Consider the following 22,393-nt stretch of genomic DNA (forward strand, 5'->3'; position numbering starts at 1 on the left):
GTGTATAGCTGGTAGCCTTCAAACTGCAACCCGGAGGACAGAAACTCTAAAATTATATTATAGGGTTCTGGTTGCCATGTTAGGGCAGAATCTCAGACATTGCACAGTAAAATTTGACATCATTCCTAACAAGTTAGAGGTTTCATAGGTGCATGCTTGCTTGTTCTGCTGAATTGGTTTTGGCAACACACAAAACACTGAGAACTGGAAGTACTGCCTTTGACTTGAGTAAGGTGATAGAGAGCTTTGCTAGACATGAAGAAACTCTTCGTCGAGAGTTGAAGCATCACCTTAATTCTTTATAAGAACGTCCTTTGGAAAGTTTGGCGTGGGAAAGAGGCTCCTCAATGTACAACTCTTTAATTGTTGCAAAACCATCTCTGGGTGCAGAAATAAACCGGCTAGGACTTTTAGCAGAACTGATGCCATCGCTGGATGCAATCGCATTGCAACAGAACATCACCGCTGGAAGTCTGCAACCTCTCCCTGCTCTTCATAAACATGAAACTTCATCTGGTAGGTGGATATGTTGAGACTATTAAAGAAAAGCAGAGATTCAAGGAATGCCTAATTTAACGTGGTTCAGTGTAAACTCACACCTACACCTACGTCCACAAAGGCAGCTATCGTTCTTAGTGTCGATAGGCCTGGATCATTCTTCTATTTACAATAGAATTACAGGCATCATCATTTCCTGATTTACAGGATTTACATTGATCTTTACAGAAGGAAACAATATCTAATTTACAGTCATTGGTTTCCCCGTTTAGTTGTTGCATCTCTTTGTTGTCAACTGCATCTTCATCTTTTGGAATATTGAAGCTGTCTAGGCCAGCGTTGTCTCTATATTACTGTCTTCATACTGTTGGCCAGATGATGTTTCCTTCTTGGTATTGTAAGGATTACAATCGCTACTGTTTCTATCATTATAGCTGGCTGGAGTTTCCTTTGCTAATCCCTGATTTCTTCTTTCCTGTTTCCATCGTCATGGCTGGCTTGGTAAAGATCTTGGTTCAAGTTTGTTGAGGGCGTAATCTCTGAGATATGGAAAGCATCTAGTCCCAAATATTCACAACAAGAGTAGACAGATTTTTTAAATATGTAGAAAAAACATACACATTTCAGATTCAGAACCAGAAGAGGTCCAGAATGCAAAGATCTTGGTTCAAGTTTTTTTTTCTAGGAACTAAACAATTTAAATATTCATTTCAAATTGTTATTATCATGTTTCTTCTCTTCCTTGAAATGCTTATCACTGTTTCCACTAATTCAGCAATAGGAAATTAATGGCCGGCTCAACTTTGATGGGGCTGGTTTGGTCTGCAATTCCCTTGTTGCGGGTAGTCTATATCTTCAAAACAGCAGCTCTGCTCCTGCTATTGAAGCTGCTACTTTGAGTTCACCGTTGAAGCGCAAGGAAACAGACAGGTAATGCCTGAATCATCCACCTTGTATTTAGTCCCCATCTTCTTGACGTTCTTTCTTTCGTGTGTACTTGCTACTGTTGACAATGAGCAATGAAGGGCTAACATTCTGTTTGGACCTTGTTGTTGTTGTATCTTCTGTGAGAGAATGTTGATCCAGTTGGTTTACTGTAGAAGAAATTCTCCTGTGACAAATATTCACAAAAATAACCACTCCCTCAATCGTTGAGCCTCTGGAAACTCAGGATTAACGAATAGCTGGCTCGAAGAAATCGTCCCAACTGATTTTCCACTGAAATCACTTACTCTACCAGAAAAAACAGCCAAAACAGAGCGCATTCAAGAATCACACATTTCTTGCAGCCTTTGTCTTTCCACGTTGCAAAGTTATCCCAGATGGTTAATTCAACACTTTTCCCTAACATGTCCTTCAACTCAAGAGTTCTTTTCTGTGTTTATATACCATTTTTTCTCATTATGGTAGAGGAAGGATGCACTGAGACAACTACTCCAACAATATCAACTATATCATTAGAAATGCTGGACATCTGCAATATGTCTGTGAATCTCGCTGGCGGTTAATCATATCATATGTTTGATTGGACCGTTCACGTCTACTCTGCAGAAGATCAGTGTCTGTGGGGAAATACTGACGGTAAGATTATTGCTGATTTAAATCTAAAATGAGTTCATCTGGCTGCATGATCAAGCTTAAAACCAATAAAATGGGAGGCCTGAAAAAAACCCTTGTATCTGTAGGTCGTAACGGAGATTTGTCGATCTTGGAAAATTAAAAGATCGAAGTGGGTTACTCTTGTTGTTTCCAAAGACTCGTTCTAGGGTCATGCAAAACAATACACAATCTATGATTCTAAAGTACCTAGGTTAAACTCAATACATATTCACTAACAACGGAAATACTCTCCATTTCGTGTTATTGATTCACATGGCCTAGCTATAGATTAGCTAGGAGGAAGAAGAGTGGGGAACCAAGGGCATGTTTGTTTGTTAAAAACTAGAAATTTGAGATCCGATTTTTAATTTCTTCCTTGTCCTTTTTTAGCAGCTTCGGGCCAAGAATGAGTCCAAGAAATAGGGTCTAAAGTTGTTGAAGTAGAAATGGCGCCCACTTTAATTTTTGCTACTCCATCTGGTGTCTGTGGCAGGCTTTCATAATTGACTGAGAAACAGTAGTCTATCTTCCAAATTCAATGGGAGAAGGAAGGAGTCAATGCACCTACATCTGTACTGGCTTCTTCTTAATCAATCGGACAACATCCACAATCTGCACCAGAAGGAGGAAGAAGGTGCATAAAGAGGACGATAATCCCTTAATATTTACACGCCAATTATGTGATAAGACTCATTAATTATTGGCTTCACATTAACCCCACATAACATAATAAGGAGCACATCCCGTTAGAGGTACCCGCATAGGAGTCAGCGGATGCATAGCACGATTGGAAAAAGAAAAAAGTTTGTGCTGTCCCATTTCTCTGTACGTATCTTCAGAAATGGAGTTCACGAATCGCCGCCCAGTTTTGTAAAATCTGGTCTCTGGCAAATTCACGAACCTCAACTACGTTTATAAATTAGTTTATAGAAAACATAATAGTAAACAGTTTTAAGCTTAAGAGGCTATTACCTTTGACTGAATTGAATTGGAATCCTATGCTGGGTATAGTTTAGCAAAACAAATTTTGTTCACACTTATCATTGCAGGTTGACCTTGTAGACAAATAATCTAAGGTATATAACTTCGGGTTGGTTTAGGGAATCAGTAGAGTGGGGTTTGGATCTCATTTATCTTAAAGTAGATGTTTGGGTTCATATAGTTTAAATTCAATTATGTTTTCAACTAATCAGACCAGTGATGCTCTTTATATCCATTGGTACATCTTCTGTTTTATTTGAAATGTGATTCTTTGTGAAAAACAGGTTTAGAATACATCATCTTAAACCTACTAGACTTTGAGTCTAAGTAGTTTGGACCAAAGTTTGGTGTGCTTGAACTTGGGATACTGTGATTCTCTAAAGAAAATACCTGATAGCATCTGTCGCCTAAGTTCTTTGCAGAAGCTCGTTGACGTCTTTAAAGGTGCTCCACTACGGGAACTCCCAAAAGAAATTGGCAGGTTGACGTCTTTAAAGGTGCTCCACTTAAGCCATGGGAAAATGCAAACATTTCTGAAGTCTGTTGGCCTGTTGACAAACCTGCAAGAGATGGAAGTCATCCAATGCGCGGATTTGAAGATTATCCCAGACATTTTAAATTTGCAAGCCCTGTGAGGTTTACGTCTGAGCGGATGCTCACAGCTGATGGATGTTCCTGGCCTTAGCAAACTGAGATGCCTAGAATCCCTGCAACTGAACGGCTGTCGAGCACTAAGGGACATGATTGACATGATGAAGGTAACTTCTTTACACATTTATATATCAGTATCGTTTTCATGTACTTCTTGTCGGCCATCATTGTGTTTTATCGATCACAATAAATTAGAGTAAAAAGTAAAAAACTTTTTCTCTGGTCGTCTTATTAATAGCGGAGCAACATGAGTGTTCACTCGGGTGCATTTTTTAGGTGACTTTTCATATGCTATCGCCTGCGTGCCTCCTTTGATGGCATAGATGCGCTGAGCATAGAGTTGGTTTTGAGGAATAAAGTTGGCCCACTGCCTATTTACTAAGTAGGCCTGCCAATAGGGGCCAAGATTAAGAGCAAGGTTAAGAAAATTCTGGCATCATTACTGAATCTGTAAAATTATATTACAATTATAAGATCTAAACAAATAATCGAAGTGTGATCAAAGCAAAAAAGTAATTTTAGTTATTTTCCAATGTCAACAAGAAGAAAGTTCTTTTTTTAAATAAGTTGAATATAACTCAATCCATGTAAACAGAACGCTGAAATTATTGGGGCCGTGTGGCCCGTAATCAGGGGTGTGGCCTGCCAGCTTCTTAACAAGAGGAGGCTGTTCAAGCCCAGGAATTGGGTTGGCTTGGCTCGGCCCTGCCCGGCCCGATAACGAGTTGGGCTCAATCCTGCTCGACATCCAGAACCTGAGCAGGTTCAGCAATTAAATTAAAAATATATTTTTAATATAAAAATAATATTTAAATATAATTAATCATAATAAAATACTATAATTACATATGTCAATTAATAAAAAATATTAAAAATTATCAAGTTCACTGTGTTATTAGGCCGACCCGATGCCATTTTTTTCGGGCCTGAGCCAATAATCATAATAAAATATTATAATTATATACAAAAATTAATACAAAATATTAAAAAATTTTATCGAGCCCACTCGGGTTATCAGGCCGACCCGGTGCCCTCTTTTCCGGCCCTAAACCTTGGCCTGAGTCGAGCCGGGTACCTGGTGAAACCCCAACTCGGTGCACAAACTCAGTGCACAACCTTACCTATAAGACCTTATTTTGCCTTTACAGCTTGTTAGGCCAAGAATGACGGCCACCTTATCAGCCTGTCTGGCCCGTATAGGTCGGCTGCTATATTTATTAAGTGTCCTAAAGAAGAGCTTTCATTTCTAGGCCCAACCACTTAAACTGCTTTGTAGGTCAGTTCGCTTCTTGGCAGATTAGCGTCTATATGTGCTCATATCAAATATACATATTATATTAAATGTGCATGTATATAGTCTAATATCTAATCTTATTTTAAATGTGCACGTACCAGGAGGCTAAGTTTGAACATTGCAAAAATCTCAGCGTTCCTAGACAGCTGATCGATTCTTCCTGCTCCAAATCCACAGACGATCTATGGACATGGTCGGTGATGGTATCTTTTGCACTCCCCAATGTGCCCCGCCTAGGCAACACTCACGTTATTGTTGAGGGCCGTGTGGTACGATCTTCTAGAGTAACCCAGGCTAAGAGCGAGAGGCATGATAATTTCAGGATAATCTTTGAACCGGCAGAAAGTGATGGGGCACAAAGTGATGGGGCACAGACTGAACCGGAAGACGTGATACAGATCGTCAATATTGGAGATTTCATCCCTCGGAAGTTGGAGGATGACAAAGAGAAAGGAGTCATGGTAGGAGATGGGGGGATACCGAAGGATCGACGTCACATTCGAAGCAGAATGCAACTCCGATGTAGCGAGTTCCGTATCGACTTGTACAGGTGACGACCATGAGATCCAATCGTGTTTGGTATTATACACAGATTAATTTTAGTTAAATGGTTTAACCAATTTATTTGGATAAAACCAAACTAAATCTGAATCCAAAAAATAAATTATGTAATTAAAAAATTTTAATTTTTTAATATTTTTTTTTCAATTAGTTGGGATGAGGTCACGGCCTAGGTCGCCTCCCTCCCTCCGCCCCGGTATTATGGATCGGTCACATGATACGCATCGACTTATATTGGCTTGTGCAAACCACTTTAAGGAAAAAATTTTAAACAATATTTGTATTAAATATTGTTATGCATTTAAAAAAAAATTATTTGCTATTAAAATTAATAACTCAACTATATATGTCAGTTGTTAAAATTAGAAAATTTAAAACTTGTTGAATCATAGAGAGTATACAATATATCTATCTAAAACAAAAAAAAATAAAGGATAAATAACAAACAACATAAAACTATTAGAAACATATCAATATTTCCTAATATTATATTAATTATAACTAATGAGTTTTAACCGTACCAAATATCAGTCATTTAAATATTTAAAGTAATAGGACTTGTAAGCATTGATGATTTAAACTATCCTTCAAACGGAGCACTATGTGATATAGAAAGATTTTAATGACAAGAGAGAGAAACTCTTTAAAAATGCTGGACTAGGCATTGTTTTTGAAAAAAATTCATTTTAAGGTCAGTCGATTTTGTTATTCTCGTCGGAAACGGCTTTTCATCCCTACCGCCACCTCCTCCCTTCTTTTGCGTGTAAGAAACCAATAGAGAGAGAACGAGAAGCGAGTGAGAGTGAGAGGATGAGGGATGAATAGAGAGTGAGAGGATGAGGGATGAATAGAGAGCGAGAGAACAAGCGGGTGAGCCAGGGAGCATGAGAGGGAAGATATAGTGTCGTGGAGTGGAAGAGCAAGCAACAGGGAGACAATTTAGAAGGCATCCATTTTCTTTTTTCTAGTTTGGAAATGAGAACGAATAATATCATGTCCTCCCTGTTGAGCATCTCAAGGTTTGAAAGATTGATTCACCCCACCTTCTGAGAAAGTTCCACTCAACCCTTCCCCGCTAGGGCTGCACATGAGCTGAGTCGAGCCCGAGCTTACCCAACTCGAGCTCGACTCGACTCAAAAAGCTCGAGCTCGAACTCGACTCAAACTCGAGTCGAGCTCCCTAACACAAGCTCGAGCTCGACTCGATTATACAAAGTCGAGCTCGAGCTCGACTCGCCTAATTCGCTTAACTCGTTTACTTTAGGCGTGGAATGAAAATGATGACCAATCTAAATGATGACCAGTTCCTTCAATATTGTGATGGAGTGGAATGAAAGAGCATGTGAGCAATCAAAATGATGATCAGTTCTTGGGAAAGAACAAGTTACCTTTCAGAAGAAGCAATTTAGCAGAGTCTGTTTTAAGATTCTGAGAAAAATGAAAAAAGAGAAAAAGGGAATGAGAAAGATGAACTCTGGAAATGAAAGGGACATTTTGCATATAAGGAGAAATTTAAACAAGAAGCACACCTCTGCAAGCAATCTGTCAGCGTCCCCCGGAGAACGCGCGACTTGAGGAAAATATTTATCCCTTTCTAAGATCTCTGCCAAAATAAAAAGCAGAAAAACTATTAAGAAGAGGATGAAGGATGTTCAAAACATTGACCCGATGACAGGAGCATACACCATCGGGCGTGAGGCAGAGGGTGTTGGTGGGCCGGTGGCGGTGGCAGAGAAGGAAAAGGAGGAGGTCACGCGAGTTTAAGAGAGAGAGAGGCAAAGAAAGAGTGCATGAAAGAGAGGGAAACATACCTGATACCAATGGCAGTCCGGCCGGACATTGGAGCTGGTGGCTAGATGCTGAATGTCGGATGGTGGAGCTGGTGTGCGGCGGACCGGCAGAGTCACAGAGAGGACTGAGGTCAGAGGATGGTCGACGGAAGAGAGAGACGACAAAGAAACGAAAGAATCGAAATGGGAAAACAAAAACTTAAACAACCAATCAATTTTTACCCTAAACCAGTGAAACGGTTTTGATAAGTTTTTGTATCGGTTTTCAAGTTTTAACCAGTTTTATAAAAACGAGTCGAGTCGAGTATAAACGAGTCGAATTCCTAATACTCGAACTCGACTCTTTTATTGTTTCGAGTTTTTTTTGTAAGCTCAAACTCGACTCGTTTATAAACGAGTCAAGCTCGAGCCGAGTTTTTCCGAGCGAGTTCGAGTCAAGCCCAAGTTGGCTCGACTCGTTGTGCATGTTAAAACTTGGAAGAAGAAGGGAGAACAACTTTTTAACGTGGTTCAGCCTTACGCTTACATCCACGACTCTGCAACTTCTCTCACTTTTGAGAGATGCAGGTTCCACTATTTAATCATGTGGGATTACATTTGAATAGATACGATTGCCTACATAATAGCTGATTTTCAGCTTTGGATTTGGCAAACATATATTTTCTTTCTTTATCTTGTTCATCACTGTTTTTGTCAAGTTTATCACGAGAGATTTGATTGTGATTTCCTTTCATCTTAACACGCCCCCAAAAGCTAATCTCTATGGAAATGAGATTGAGCTTGTCTCGAAGAAATGTGAATCGAGGTCCTGGCCAAGACTTGGTTAAAATGTCTGCAAGCTGTTCATTCGAAGGGATGAAGTTAATTTGAATTTCTTTCCTTGCGACCTTCTCCCGGACGAAATGAAAATCAACTTCTATATGCTTTGTACGAGCGTGAAAGACTGGATTTGCTGCAAGATAGGTTGCTCCCAAGTTGTCACACCATATTTCTGGTTTTAATAAATTAGGTATGTGCAGCTCTTGAAGAATTTGTTGTAGCCAACTAATTTCAGCAACGACTTCCGCCATGGCTTTATATTCAGCCTCCTTACTAGATTTAGCCACTGTTCGTTGTTTGGATGAACTCCATGAGATAAGATTAGCTCCAAGAAAGGTAAGATACCCACCAGTAGATCGGCGGTCATCTGGACACCCTGCCCAATCAGCATCAGCATGCCAAGATAACTTAAAATCACTCTTAGTAATATGAAGGCCAAGATTTAAAGTGCCTTTAAGATATCTCAAGATCCGTTTCACATAACTCCAATGTTCCTTAGTCGGATCATGCATAAATTGGCAAGCTTTATTCACTGCAAAAGCGATGTCAGGCCTTGTAAATGTGGCATATAACAGTCCCCCAACTATACTTCTGTAAGTAGATGGTTCTTTGAAAGGATGTCCGTTGTATTTTGACGGTGTGGAGTTAACTATGGCAGGAGTAACCGTTGGTTTTGCTTCTTCCATATTGGAATGGTGAAGAAGATCTTTAATATATTTGCACTGAGACAAAATTAAGCCTTTTTCTGATGCACCAATTTCAATACCGAGGAAGTAGTGAATGGATCCAAGATCTTTAATAGAGAACTCCGATGCAAAAGCAGATATAAGATTGTGAATATAATCATTGGAGCTTCCTGTGATAATAATATCATCAACATAAATTAGTACGAGTGTAGTTTGATTATTGCTATTAGCAATAAATAGAGAGGAATCTGCCTTGGAGTTATGAAATCCTGATTTTGTCAGATATATCCTCAACCTGTCATACCATGATCGTGGAGCCTGCTTAAGACCATATAATGCTTTCTGCAATTCGCATGCATAATGTGGTGTACGTTTATCTTCAAATCCTGGGGGTTGCATCATATATACATCCTCTTGCAGTGTTCCATGAAGAAAGGCATTGTTGACGTCTAGTTGTCGAATGGTCCACCCACGACTTACAGCAATAGAGAGAACTAGTCGAATGGTAGTGGGTCTGACCACTGGACTATATGTCTCAAAGTAGTCTACCCCTTCTTGTTGACTATAGCCCTTGGCGACCAATCTAGCCTTGTGACGAGCAATAGATCCATTAGCATTGCATTTGAGTTTATAGATCCATTTGCACCCAATCATATTTTTGTCAATTAGTGGAGGAACTAAGTTCCAAGTTTGATTTCGATGTAGGGCAGACATCTTCTCATTCATGGCATTCATCCATTTGGCATTGTGCTGAGCTTGTTGAAAAGTATGAGGTTCCTCGTCTTCTTGACTTGCTGTAGTGGAATGAGATGCTAGAAAGGAGAAAGGAACTCTTGGACGTCTTGTGCCATCTTGTGATCTGGTCACCATGTGGTGAGTGCATTGTGGCACTTGATTTTCAATTTCTGCATCATTGGATGTCTCATGCAAATCTTGCTGAGGGATCACTTGGTCATCTTCTTGTCTAGGAAGTGTGTCGTTAAGAGGATTTGGCAGCTCAATGATCTCATTATGTGACACGTTTGTTGGAGATGGTTTTTCCTCTTGCAGCCATTTAGCTATATCTGGAGCACAAAAATTCTTCTTTCGAAATAGAAAATGATCTTCATCAAATAATACATGATGAGAGATGATAGTCTTCCTAGAGATTGGATCATAACAGAGATAGCCTTTGCAGCAAGTGCCATATCCAATAGAAATGCATGCCTTGGATTTTGGAGCTAGCTTGTTCAACCGATAAGGCGCTAAGGCCGGATAGCATGTACATCCAAACACACGAAGATATTTTAAATCTGGTTTGTGTTTCAGTAGCATTTCGTACAGAGACTTCTTCCCAAGTTGAAAAGAAGGAAGACGATTGATAACATGTACGGCAGTCTTGAAGGCGTCAAACCATAAAAAATCTTTTAGTGAAGCATGTGACATCATGGTGAGGCCAGTTTCAACCACATGTCGATGTTTACGCTCGACAACACCGTTCTGTTGATGGGTATGTGGGCAAGATATTCTCCTTTTAATTCCATGATCATTGAGAAATTGAGAGAACTCATGGCTCATGAACTCTCCCACACCATCACTCTGAAAATTTTTTAATTTCCATCCAATCTGATTTTCAACTATGTTTTTGAAGTTTTTGAAACATTGGAAAATGTCTGACTTCTTGGTGAGAGGAAAGATCCATGAAAATTTGGAATAATCATCAACAATCAACAAATAATACCAGTACCCCTCTCTAGAGACTTGAGGAGCTGGCCCCCATAAATCCGCATGCACAATTTCAAGAGGAAAACTAGCAACTTTATTGGAACTTTCAAATGGTAAGCAATGCATTTTTCCAACCACACAACTAGAACAAAAATCAGCATGCTGAAAATGTTTAAATAAAGAAGATGTCTGATTCAAAAGATTCAATATTCTAGAGCTAGGATGACCAAGGCGACAATGCCAAACCGTGGCCTCTTTATTCCTTGTTAAAGTAGACAATGCTTGATATCTTGAGGATTGTTCTCTTGTCTGCTGCACACCAGTCCGTTTCCCACCATGCGAGTCTAACGATGAGGTCCAGACATAAAGTCCATGCCTATTCAGTCCTTGATGAAGAGTGTGTTTGGTCTGCATATCCTTAACCAGGAATTTATGAGGATAAAATTAAAAAAAGCAATGATTGTCTCTAGTGAATTTTGCTACGGATAGCAGATTTTTAGCAATTCCAGGAACATAGAGAACATGAGGCAAATTACATTTTGTTCCATTAGTAGAGATAGAGGCATTACCAATATTGGAGATACGAGTATTAGATCCATTTGCGACCATCTTCTTCTTCCAAGTTTTAACATGGTATCAGAGCCATTGATTCTTCTATACCATCATTGGAAAGGCATCTTTATTTAGCAAGTTCTGGTTGGTACTTTGTTCATCCACAGAGAACGTGTCGTTCCTGTTCTTCTGCACATCGTTGCCAGTGTCGACCTTCGTTGACCTTCATACTGCTCAGAAGACACCCCCTGCTCGTTGCGGTTCCAGGGAGCCCATCCTTGATCAGATCCGTCGCCTGAGTCAGCCGGAATCTCTTACTTTCCGGCCGCCTCTCCTGCAGCTTCCTTCAGCACGTGAAACAGGGGAAACCGTCGTCCACTCTTCACTTCAAAAATCTGGCGCTATCTCCACGGTTGTCCTTCCACCTTGAGCTTTCAAAGAAACCATCGCCAGGAAGTCCTCTTTCCAAGGACCAGTGCTCGACCGGATCTGTGGTCTGAGCCGGCCAGAATCGCCTGTTTTCCGGCCGCCACTCCTACAGTTTTCCTTCAGAGCATGAAACAGGGAAAACCATCATCCGACCTCCACTTCAAAATTCCAGCGCTGTCTCTACGCTCGTCCGTTCACCTCGAGCTTGCACAGGTATCATCACCAGGGATTCTCTTTCCATCGGACCGGTGCTCGACAAGATCCGTCGCCTGAGCAGGCCGGAATCTCCTGTTTTCTGGCCGCCTGCCCTGCAGTTTTTCAACCGCCTATCTGTGGCTCCCCTGCTTGCAGCACTCTGTTTTCGGCGTTATATTGAGGAGATATTGCTGAATAACGACTCTCGGTGGCGTCTGAGTCTCCATGGCAGCAGCAAATCCTTCCTCGTTGTTATCAAATACAGGTTTCATCTCGCTTTCATCTCAGTCGATGTTTCAATGGAATGCCTTTTCTAGTCTTGTTTCAGTCAAACTAGATAGTTCCAACTATTTATTATGGAGATCGCAAATAGAATCTGTCATGTTCAGCCAAGATTTGATTAAATTTGTGGATGGTTCTTGTCCTGCTCCAAAACAATTTATTGAAGAAGGAGCAAACAATGTTGTTAACCCTGAGTTTATTGTTTGGAAGCGAGCAGATCAGTTAGCCTTGAGCTGGATCAAGGCTACTGTAGACAACTCTGTTTTAGGACAAATCATTAGATCCCCCACTTCTAAAGATGCATGAATCCAATTGGAAAAATCTTATGCTTCACAATCTAGTATGTGGATTTTACAGCTGAAACGAGATCTTCAAGACGTGCGGAAGGGAGATCTCCCCATGGTAGAATACTTGAATAAAGTCAGATTTCTTGCTGATGCTCTGATACCATGTTAAAACTTGGAAGAAGAAGGGAGAACAATTTTTTAACGTGGTTCAGCCTTATGCTTACATCCACGACTCTGCAACTTCTCTCACTTTTGAGAGATGCAGGTTCCACTATTTAATCATGTGGGATTACATTTGAATAGATACAATTGCCTACGTAATAGCTGATTTTCAGCTTTGGATTTGGCAAACATATATTTTCTTTCTTTATCTTGTTCATCACTGTTTTTGTCAAGTTTATCACGAGAGATTTGATTGTGATTTCCTTTCATCTAACAGTGCAGCCCTATTCCCCGCCAATCAAGTGGGGCATATGCTCGTTGCCCAATTGCCACCAAAGAAAATTTGCCATAACTGAATTTAACCTTTGCATAATGCACTGTGGTAACTTGTACATTCTAAACCAACAGTTAGGAGCTTCCCAATAACATGCTTTAGAAGGCTTTTGGCCGGCGGCATATGACAGGCAGTTGGCCTTCCAACTCCCAAGTTTGCCCTTGACTTTCTCTTCTGGAGGCATGCCTAGGCCCTCATCCAACTTGCCATTAAAGAGGGTAATCCCAGGTAAGTCAAAGGAATGTGCTTCACCTTGAATGGAATGAGTGTGGACTTTGGTGAGTAAATCGTGATTTCAACCTTCAACTCTGATTTGTTTATGATAGATTGGGGATGCAACACATCTTTCTTTTTTGTTCAGCGAAAAATTATGAGGTCATATGTGGACACTACTCTTCGAAGTGGAAGGGACATAGCACCCTATTCCCGTAGTCTTGGATAGAGATTAGATTTATGACCCTTTCTTGCTTCAACTTTTTTGTTAGCATTCTTAATAACCACTATGAACAAGTAAAGTGATGGTAGATCACCATGACAAAGACCTCTTTGGCAATTGAAGAATTTGCTTTCTCTACGATCAATGACCCCCTTGAGAAGCGATGGAGATGTCGGCATTATTGCCTACATCCACGAGGAAGGAGACGAGCTTCATTATGTGATAGATGCTGCTCCATGTTACATTCCCTTGCTCTGTTACATTCACGTTTTAAAGACAAGGGTGAAGGCTCAGAGATAAGGATAACAATTACCTAGCCAATCGAGAATAATTCAAGATGGCAACATATCCTACTGATCTCGGTAACAGGATCTGCTGCCTAACAGATTTTACAGAGTGAAAAAGACATGCGTGCTACTACACCTCCTTCCATAATAAGTGAACAATCTCCCCCTCAAGTTAGGTGGACAGATGTTTATCGGTCCCAACTTGTGAATTATAAATTGATGTTTCTCCTTTGCCAAACTTTTGGTAAATATTCATTTGATCTTCTTCTAATAGTTCTAGACCAAACTAGAACTGAATTTTTGGATTTTAATTTTGGTTTCTGGACCTCTTCTGGTTTCTGGATTTTTTCTAGGAACTAGAACTGAATCTGAAATGTGTATGTTCTTATTGGAATGAAGAAATAAGAACGCACTACATGCTCTCATAATTGATGGCACAAGCCTCATTGAAGTCATGTGCTTTGTATGCTGTTTCCTATCCTTTATAGTTTTTTGATATGGCAGCCTTTCTTTTAAATTTGTAATCTTATATATTTTGTTTACAGGTACACATGAAATTGCACTGTTGAACATGAAAGGATACTCTGTTGCAGCATGCTTAGAGATAGGGTTTTACTTTCGCTATCTTTTTTATATTTTTTAATATTTTAATGTTAGTCTCATGTACTTATGTGGCACAGTTTGCTATAATCTCTTTACAAAAAATAGTCTTTAGTGGTATTTTCACTTTCTTTGAATATTCAAACTTTTACCTTATGTTTGTTATTAATGGTGGGGGAAAGCACAATATCAGATGGAGGCCGTTGTTAATAGCTAAAGGCTGGATTGCTTTGCAGCTCAGGTGTGCATACTGTATTCTTGATAATTGTTTTTTGTATATGGTTTTCAAGCATCAAAATAGGATTCTCGATCTTAAACTTCGCATGAAGCTGAACTGAAAACTATTGCTCCCGATTTTGACTTACACTTGTCTCCTAGTGTTTTAAACTATTTTTTATAAATATAATCTTATAGGTGAATAAAAGATGTGAGAAAAAGAAATTAGGAATAAGGGTAAAGAAAAAAGAAATTGATGTTTAAATAGGATTTTAAAAAGCTAAAACTATAAACCTTGAAGACAGCTTTATGAAATTTCACGTGTTTTATTGTCATGGTTTATGTTTTTTTTTTCCATTTGTTATCATCTGCAACTTTTTGATATATCAGCCTTTCTTTTGCATTTGTAATCTTTATTTTGTTTACAGGTACACATTAAATTTCACTGTTGAACACGGAAGGATACAATCTTGCAGCATGCTTTACCTTTACGCCTCGAGGTGTTTAAAGGGTGAAATGCCTTTAGGCATGTGAATTTCCTGAGAACAATACTTCCCATGAATTTGAAAGAGAAACTGTCTCAAATACATGTCAACTCTTGAGAAGCCATTTCCCAATATTCCAATGGTTGCCTCTCAAGGTATCACAGTAGGTCACTCGGAAGAGCCAAACATGTAATTGTCAAAGCATGTTTGGCATCTAATTTTGTTCTCATTGCTTGATACCGTTGACTGTTCTTCATTTGTTCTTATTAATATTTGATCAACTGAATTCTTTGTCAAAATTAGATATCATTTATGGGAGCACGCTTTTGTTCAATGGAAAGCCTTAGTTAGAGCTTCAAATGTACTTGGGATCAGATTCAAATTTGATAGATTGGTTATCAGATTTTGTTTAGGTTTAGACATCTGCATTTAAATCACTGTTCGTTTGGATCTGAAATGTGTATGTTTTTTTTTTCTTTATCACTCCTTATCTGATCCAGCATGTTACCTGTCACCTTTTGTCACTGCCTGTAAGAGAATTGATGAAGTTCATTTTTTTACCTAGTCAACGCATTTGGTTTTTCAAGCACCCTTCTCTTTAGAGAGAGAAGAGTTTCTACCTCCAATGAGATATGTCATTTGATGTCAAGATCATTTCTAAAAAAAGAACTTTTCCATCTTGCTTAAAAACATTTTAAATGCATTTTTCACACAATGATATGCCTTCATTTTATTTTTAGTACCTCCTCGAGTACTAGGAGAAAATTTCAAATTTTTGTCGTCAATCAATGGAAGAGGAAAACTTGAAAAATCTTGAGTATGAACAATGAGGAAAAATCCTATGAAGCTGAGAAAGTCAAGAATATGAGATGCTATTGACTCTGCTAATTAAGCATCTGCAAGGATTTAGCAAGAAAATACTCTAAGAGAGAAGCCACAATGCTCTGTAAAATCTTGACAGGTAGCAAAATGAGAGTTGAGAGATGGGCTCGGGGCTTGTGTAGTTGTTCTTCTAGGTCGGTAATCAAGAGTACTGGGTAGGCATATAGGTGATTTATGTCTATGCTGCGAAGATTACTGAGTTATAAACTTTTGGATCATTGAAAGCCCGTAAGGTGAAGCGGGTTGGATTCGTGACAAAACTACATATAACCACCAAAGTGGTGGAGCTTCGTAGTAGCCTTTGGGGTGGTGAGGTATTCCCTCAAAGGTGAAGGTCGGCCTGAAAAATGAAATCGAAAGGCAAAAAGCCAAATGCAAAAAAATGAATGAAACAAAGGAAAAAGAAGAAGAAAAAAACAAACAAAATGTTTCTTTCAAGGAATGAAAGGCATGATGGCTGAACTTGCAGAAATTGAATGCGACAATCTTTTGCAGATGTGTAATTTTGGAGTCGAGTCTACTCCTCTTTTTGATTTCCTAAGATGTTGAGGACCATTCCTTTATGTTCATATTTTGGAAATTGAGAGAGATCCCTTCTAGAGATTCAACAACATTGATGTAAATGGATCCTGATAATGAATGAAACAAAGGAAAAAGAAGAAGAAAAAAACAAACAAAATGTTTCTTTCAAGGAATGAAAGGCATGATGGCTGAACTTGCAGAAATTGAATGCGACAATCTTTTGCAGATGTGTAATTTTGGAGTCGAGTCTACTCCTCTTTTTGATTTCCTAAGATGTTGAGGACCATTCCTTTATGTTCATATTTTGGAAATTGAGAGAGATCCCTTCTAGAGATTCAACAACATTGATGTGAAATGGATCCTGATGCTTGTACAGTACTACGAGTAAATGAAAGGCATATTATTTACACAACACGAGCACTCAAGCTTATGAGTTGATGGATGATTTATGAACTATTTCAAACTAAAAGTTTGACATATCTTGTGATAATTCTTGGTTTTCTGAGTGTAGGAGACACTAACCCAATCCCCCTTTAGTCTTGTAATATACTGCCCCTTTCATTACCAAGCTACTAGTACGTTAATTGAATACACAAAACCTTTCATATACCCAAGTTGAGTGTGATGCCCATCATCTCCTCTATCTTAAGAGAGACATGCCTTTCAAGATAGAAGATTGAACCAGAATCATCATTTCATCTTAATTGTCTTAGTTGCTTGGTTTTCATTTCATTGTTATTGTGGACCAACTATCCCTATGGCCAAATAGGCTTGAAAAAGTCAGCCCATGACAATTTGGTTATTTTGATAAGTATAATCTGATCAAGTTCATGGGTGTGTTGGTTGTGTCACATTCTGGTATAGTCTTTGAATTACATATCATACATTGCTTAGGTTTGTAGGTTGCTAGACTGAATATCTATGAATATCTATGAGAACCACTTTGCGTCTCACATCCAACTTTCGTTATGATACAATCATGTGTTTTGCTAACATGGGAGCCTACATTTTAAAAATATGCCAAGCTATTTTGTTCACATCCAACTCGGTTATGATACAATGGTGTGGTTGCTAACATGGAAGCCTACATTTTAAAAATATGCCAAGCTTTGTCTCTAGAGTGCTAGAAAAGTTTTGGTTTCTTAGAATGCAGTTTTTCCAGCAGGAGAAGAAACTGAACTACTGGTTGGTTTGAACAATGGAGGTAATTGTGGTTGTTATCTTTGCCTATGTTGGAAAGTTCATTAAGCATGTCATGTTTCTTTCGATCTCGAAAAGTGAGAGCATACCGTCTATTGGTTCCAGAATTTCTTTATCCATGCATCATTCTGCATCAGTAATTTGAAAAAGCAGTAAATTGAAAAAACCATCTTCATTTTTTGTGCTCATTGTTTTTGTGATCAATGCTTAATTCTTAGACAACGGGGTTGAGTTGTTTCCAGTAGTATTTAATTAAGATACCCTGCCCATGCAAGGGATACGTCTCATATCTGCATTAGGAAGGTAACATGGCCTGCAACGTTTGCAAGCAGTCTGTATTCTATATTAATGCTATTAGATTGTTTCTTGCCTTGTTATGTTCAGTGCACGAAAGTTCCTTAGATATGTAAATGACCAATTGCTTGAGCAACTCATATAAATATCATCTTAGTTGTCCTTTTTTAACTGTTCCAACAGAGGACAGAGTTGTATGAATTATGGTGAAGGTTTTGGGCAATTCTCAGTTTGACTTGCAACCGTTCCAACCATGTAAAGTTGTCTATGCACACATCTTGGCTGTGGTAGGAATGGTCCCAGAAGATTGAGGTCAGTTGTCTACTGTCACTAAGATTCCTATTCTGTACTACTTTTGGAGCATGTTTTTTGTAAATTTCTCATCTAGTAAAGAAAATGTACTCCAAGTCACAACACAAGACTTGGTAAATGCTCATAAGGGGTAAATGCTCGCTAGGGAGATAAAGAAGAGATTACTAAACAAGAGATAACGATGCTGAAAATACTTAAATTTTATTGTAAGAATACCTGAAAGTATAAAGAAGATAGTTTTCAGTAGGGGATCAATTTCTGATATATGTATAAAAGAGACCTTAAGTTCTAGCTGGTGGATAACCTAGTTGACTTTGGTCAAAGCCAGAAAATGAAAGGAATATATATACAAAAAAGTAGAAGTAGAAAATATGTTCTTTTTTTTTTCCATTGGGTTGTAAAAGTTTCCTCTCTTTTATGTTCTATTTCGACCAATATGTGAATTTAAAACACACTGATCTTTATTTTTGAAGATTTTTTATGATTTTTTCACTATTTTTACTCATTTTTCTGAATTAAAAATTATTTCACAATACAATTATAACACATTATGGTACTTGAATCAATTGGCTCGACTTATACGTCATTATACACATTCTACAACACTGCTTATGAGTGCAAAAGATTCAGAAAACTCCCAAAAGTTTATAAAATTTTCAATCCAGTTCAAGGTCATTCATAAGTAGACCACACATTAATAAAATACAGTCTAAAGTTTAATAGTTAAATGTTTTTTGCACGCATCAACTCTTATAAATGTTGAAATTGAAAGAGATGAACTTTTCCAAAAAAAAAAATGACAAAAGGGTTGTTAGATTCAACTTTTATATTCAAATTTTAACTTTTCAACTTATATGTTCAAGTTGTGATATGCTTATGTTTCTAACTATTTGTACCTCTTTAGATTATACACTTACACTTAACTCTTTTAGTATATTTGATACTTTGTAGTTGTAAAATTGAATTGTAAATAGTTATGTGTCGATCCAAGTCTGTTTTTTGGTACCTGGCAGGACGAATTTGCTGTGTCAACCCATTGACCCGGTTGACTGCTGATCCAAGTTCAATTCCCAAGTTTGCAAATTGTGTTGGCAGAGAAGGGGTAGTGTTGTTGTCCATGCTGGGCCTACTGCCTTCTCGCCCCTTAGGTTGCTGTTTTTCTTGTTTCTCGAATGCAGGACATAGGCCAGGCCATTTGATAATTTTCTAATATTCGCTCATATTGGGTTCCATCTTTCCCGACTTGGTTTTGTTTCCTTGAGGTGTTCTCCTTTGTCCATTTGTTTCTTGAAAAATTCCGTACAATATGATGGTTTAGGGCGGCAACCTAACAGTCATAGGGTTGCTTATGTAGTTATCCTACAATTCTTGCTTTCTTTTCTATATATTGATTGTTATGGATTGTTGTTATGTATCACTATTAGTCATATCATATCACTAGACAGTTAACAACTAGTATATATAATACTTGTTTTCCGTACAGTCATAAACCATTAAACAATTTAAGAGTGCCTAGGCATGCCCAAGTGTTGGCTAGGCACTAGGCACAACTTGTCACCCGAAAAAAGAGGTCCAAAATTTGGAGAGTTATAAAAAAGTCCACCGCTTGCAAAAGGGTAAAAAAAAAACTAGTTCAGCCATCAGCCTAAGCAGCTATAGAACCTCCATGATATCGTTCTTTATTGTGAATGGACAGTTTTAGTTTTAATTGAGGTTGGTGACTGGTGTAGAGGCAATTGTCGAAGGCCCCTCACCACTGGCAATTATCTATGGGGAGAGTGCGCGAGTGCGCGGCTGAATCTTTTCTCCTTCTATACTTGGCAATTGTCTATGGGGAGGGTGGGTGGCTCAATTTTTTTTCATTCCACACTTGATTGCTATCCTCATAATTGAAACCATTTGCTAAAATAGCTGTTAATGCCGACTGTTATTACTTTCCCTTGCATTATACATTTAGGTATGTTATTGAAACCATCAACAAAGCTTTTGTCAGTGATTAGTAGTTTTTATCATTATCACATATTTCATTGACGGGTATTATACAGTGAGATATTTCTTGAGAGTACTATGATAAAAATATATTTGTCAAAAAAATCTCAAGAAAGTCCCAGTAAATTAAAAAAAAAATTAATAACTTGTTAAATTGACAAAAATGGTGTTTTAGTAATTATTGGAAATGAAAGTGAATAACATTTCAAATTTTAGAGCAAAAATGACATCAAGGTCAAGTAACAAAAGAGGCTTATTTTCTTTAATTAACTTTGTAGTTAATGTTTGCAGAAAACATGAAGAAAAGGTAAAATATGCAAACAATTGATTTACGATTGTTTACCGAAACACAGGAAAAAGACATGTTTCCTCCTTTTGTTTCTACTTTTTTTTTAATGACATGCTATTGTGACTATGGTATCATCTTTAATAGAATGAGATCTAATAAATGCATTTCTAGGAAAATTGCACATGTAACAGCCTCACTGTTAGAATGTATATGTCCCTATCTATACATATATCTATAGTATGTATATTACATATATTAGTATGCTAATATATGTCTTATATATATATATATTTATGTGTATAGTTTAGGGTCCTTAGGTCGTGTTTGTAATTTTATCTTTCTTTTTGTACTTTTTCCTTTCTTTTATTTTTTACGTTGGACCAGCCTCCAACGGCTAGATTTTCTAGCCGTTGGAGATGGCCCAACAGTCAGACTTCTCTTCCTTTTCTTGTATTATAAATAAGGGACCTTTGTCCCTTGTTTTGCTTAAGGTTGTTAGGCCTCTTTGTGCATTCCTCTCTTGAGTTTAATATAATCTTCTCAAGTTCAAGGCTTGGTTTTGTATAACTTATTGAAGTTGCTGGAATTATTGAAGTTGCTGGAATCTTCAAGAAGTTGCTGGAATCTTCAAGAGAAACGTTGAAGCATTTGTATTTTCAAGATTGGGATTGATTTACACACACCACCTCCTTTTATAATGAAACATTTGGGTCCATAGTAAGCAAAAGCACCAGCGTGGTTTTCAAACAATTTGTGATGATATTTGAGTAAAGAAGTCGTAAGAAGTACAAATTGAAAGAACTTGGTGATTCTCACCAGGGAGAAATCAGAATTGGATGATTTAGAACTTTGAAAATGGTTTGTGTATATATGGTTTTGGGATTTTAGTGAGTTTTTCCAATTGTTTCAAATTGATTTGAAAATCTGATCAGTAGGAAGGTTATAAAAGAACAACAAATAATAATACTATAGATTAAATTGGTAACATGAAAACCATAATAAAATTATAGATTAAATTGATACATAAAAACTGATCAATTTTTCAAAGAATTCTTTCTAAGAGGCTTATTTTCTTTAATTAACCTTAAAGTTAGTGTTTGCAGAAAACATGAAGAAAAGGTGAAAATTGCAAACAATTCATTTAGAATTGAGCTCGGCTTGTTGACACATCCAACATGAGTAGTTTCTTTCAAAATAAAAAAATCCATTCATTGAAAGCTTACATGGTTGACAAAGCTTTTGCCAATGATTTTTGGTAGTTTTTACTGACAGATCTAACGATGGACAAAAGGTCATAAAGAAAACGGGGGTGGAAGAAACCATACTAGGACCCGACCTGGTTTGGGTTTTGTTACTTGAGGCCACGCAACCTTCCCCCATCCTCTCTTGCCTCCTCCGCCCCTTTATTCCTCCTCTTCCTCTGCTCATTGCTTTACCTCTACAAGGAAGCCCTTCCGCCGAGCAGCCCTACTCCATGCGACATCCAGAGTTTGGCAGCTGTTGGGCAATGCCTGGAAGATCAGACTCCTCCTTGGTATGGCAGCAGATGCTAGGTTGGGGGCGCTGGGTTGTCTTGACCTGGTTAGGGTAGATTTGGGGATTTCTAGTTTCATGCCCAAGTCTCGCAGCTTCTGGCTACAACTCAAGTCAAGCTTGTTCTTTTATAGGATGATGTTGGCACATTATTTCTTCTTGATTTCGTAGGTCATAGCATGGAGCTGCCGCAGTTGTGTCATATCTATCTCTCTCTCCCTCTCTTTCTTCTTTATCACATTTAATCTTCTTTATTGCATTTAATGTGCTTCTTTATTATATTTAATGTTGTTCTTTACATTTAATCTTGCTCATTACACTCACTTACTTTTAATAGAAGGTGCATTAATTTAAAATAAAATGTCGATGCAGAACAAAACGCAAAAATTGACTTTCTAGCAGTTTAATATGCGTATAATACATGTATTTTTTTATTTGACATTTTTTTTTATAAAAGATGCATATTTTTCCTGGTTTTTTTCGACAGACAAGATTTTGGCATAATAATCGTGATATTTTCGAAT

General features: G+C 38.0%; 1 long non-coding RNA gene across 1 annotated transcript; it reads left to right on the forward strand.

Annotated features, from left to right (window-relative positions):
- Positions 1–13,935: 13,935 nt before the first annotated feature.
- LOC116266848 (uncharacterized) lies at positions 13,936–22,028 on the forward strand. Its single transcript, XR_007575192.1, has 4 exons — positions 13,936–14,388; positions 14,792–15,003; positions 17,930–18,058; positions 20,932–22,028. It is a non-coding gene; the product is annotated as an uncharacterized LOC116266848 (long non-coding RNA).
- The last annotated feature ends 365 nt before the right edge of the window (positions 22,029–22,393 follow it).

Source organism: Nymphaea colorata, chromosome 13, assembly GCF_008831285.2.
Source record: "Nymphaea colorata isolate Beijing-Zhang1983 chromosome 13, ASM883128v2, whole genome shotgun sequence".
NCBI classification, from domain to species: domain Eukaryota; kingdom Viridiplantae; phylum Streptophyta; class Magnoliopsida; order Nymphaeales; family Nymphaeaceae; genus Nymphaea; species Nymphaea colorata.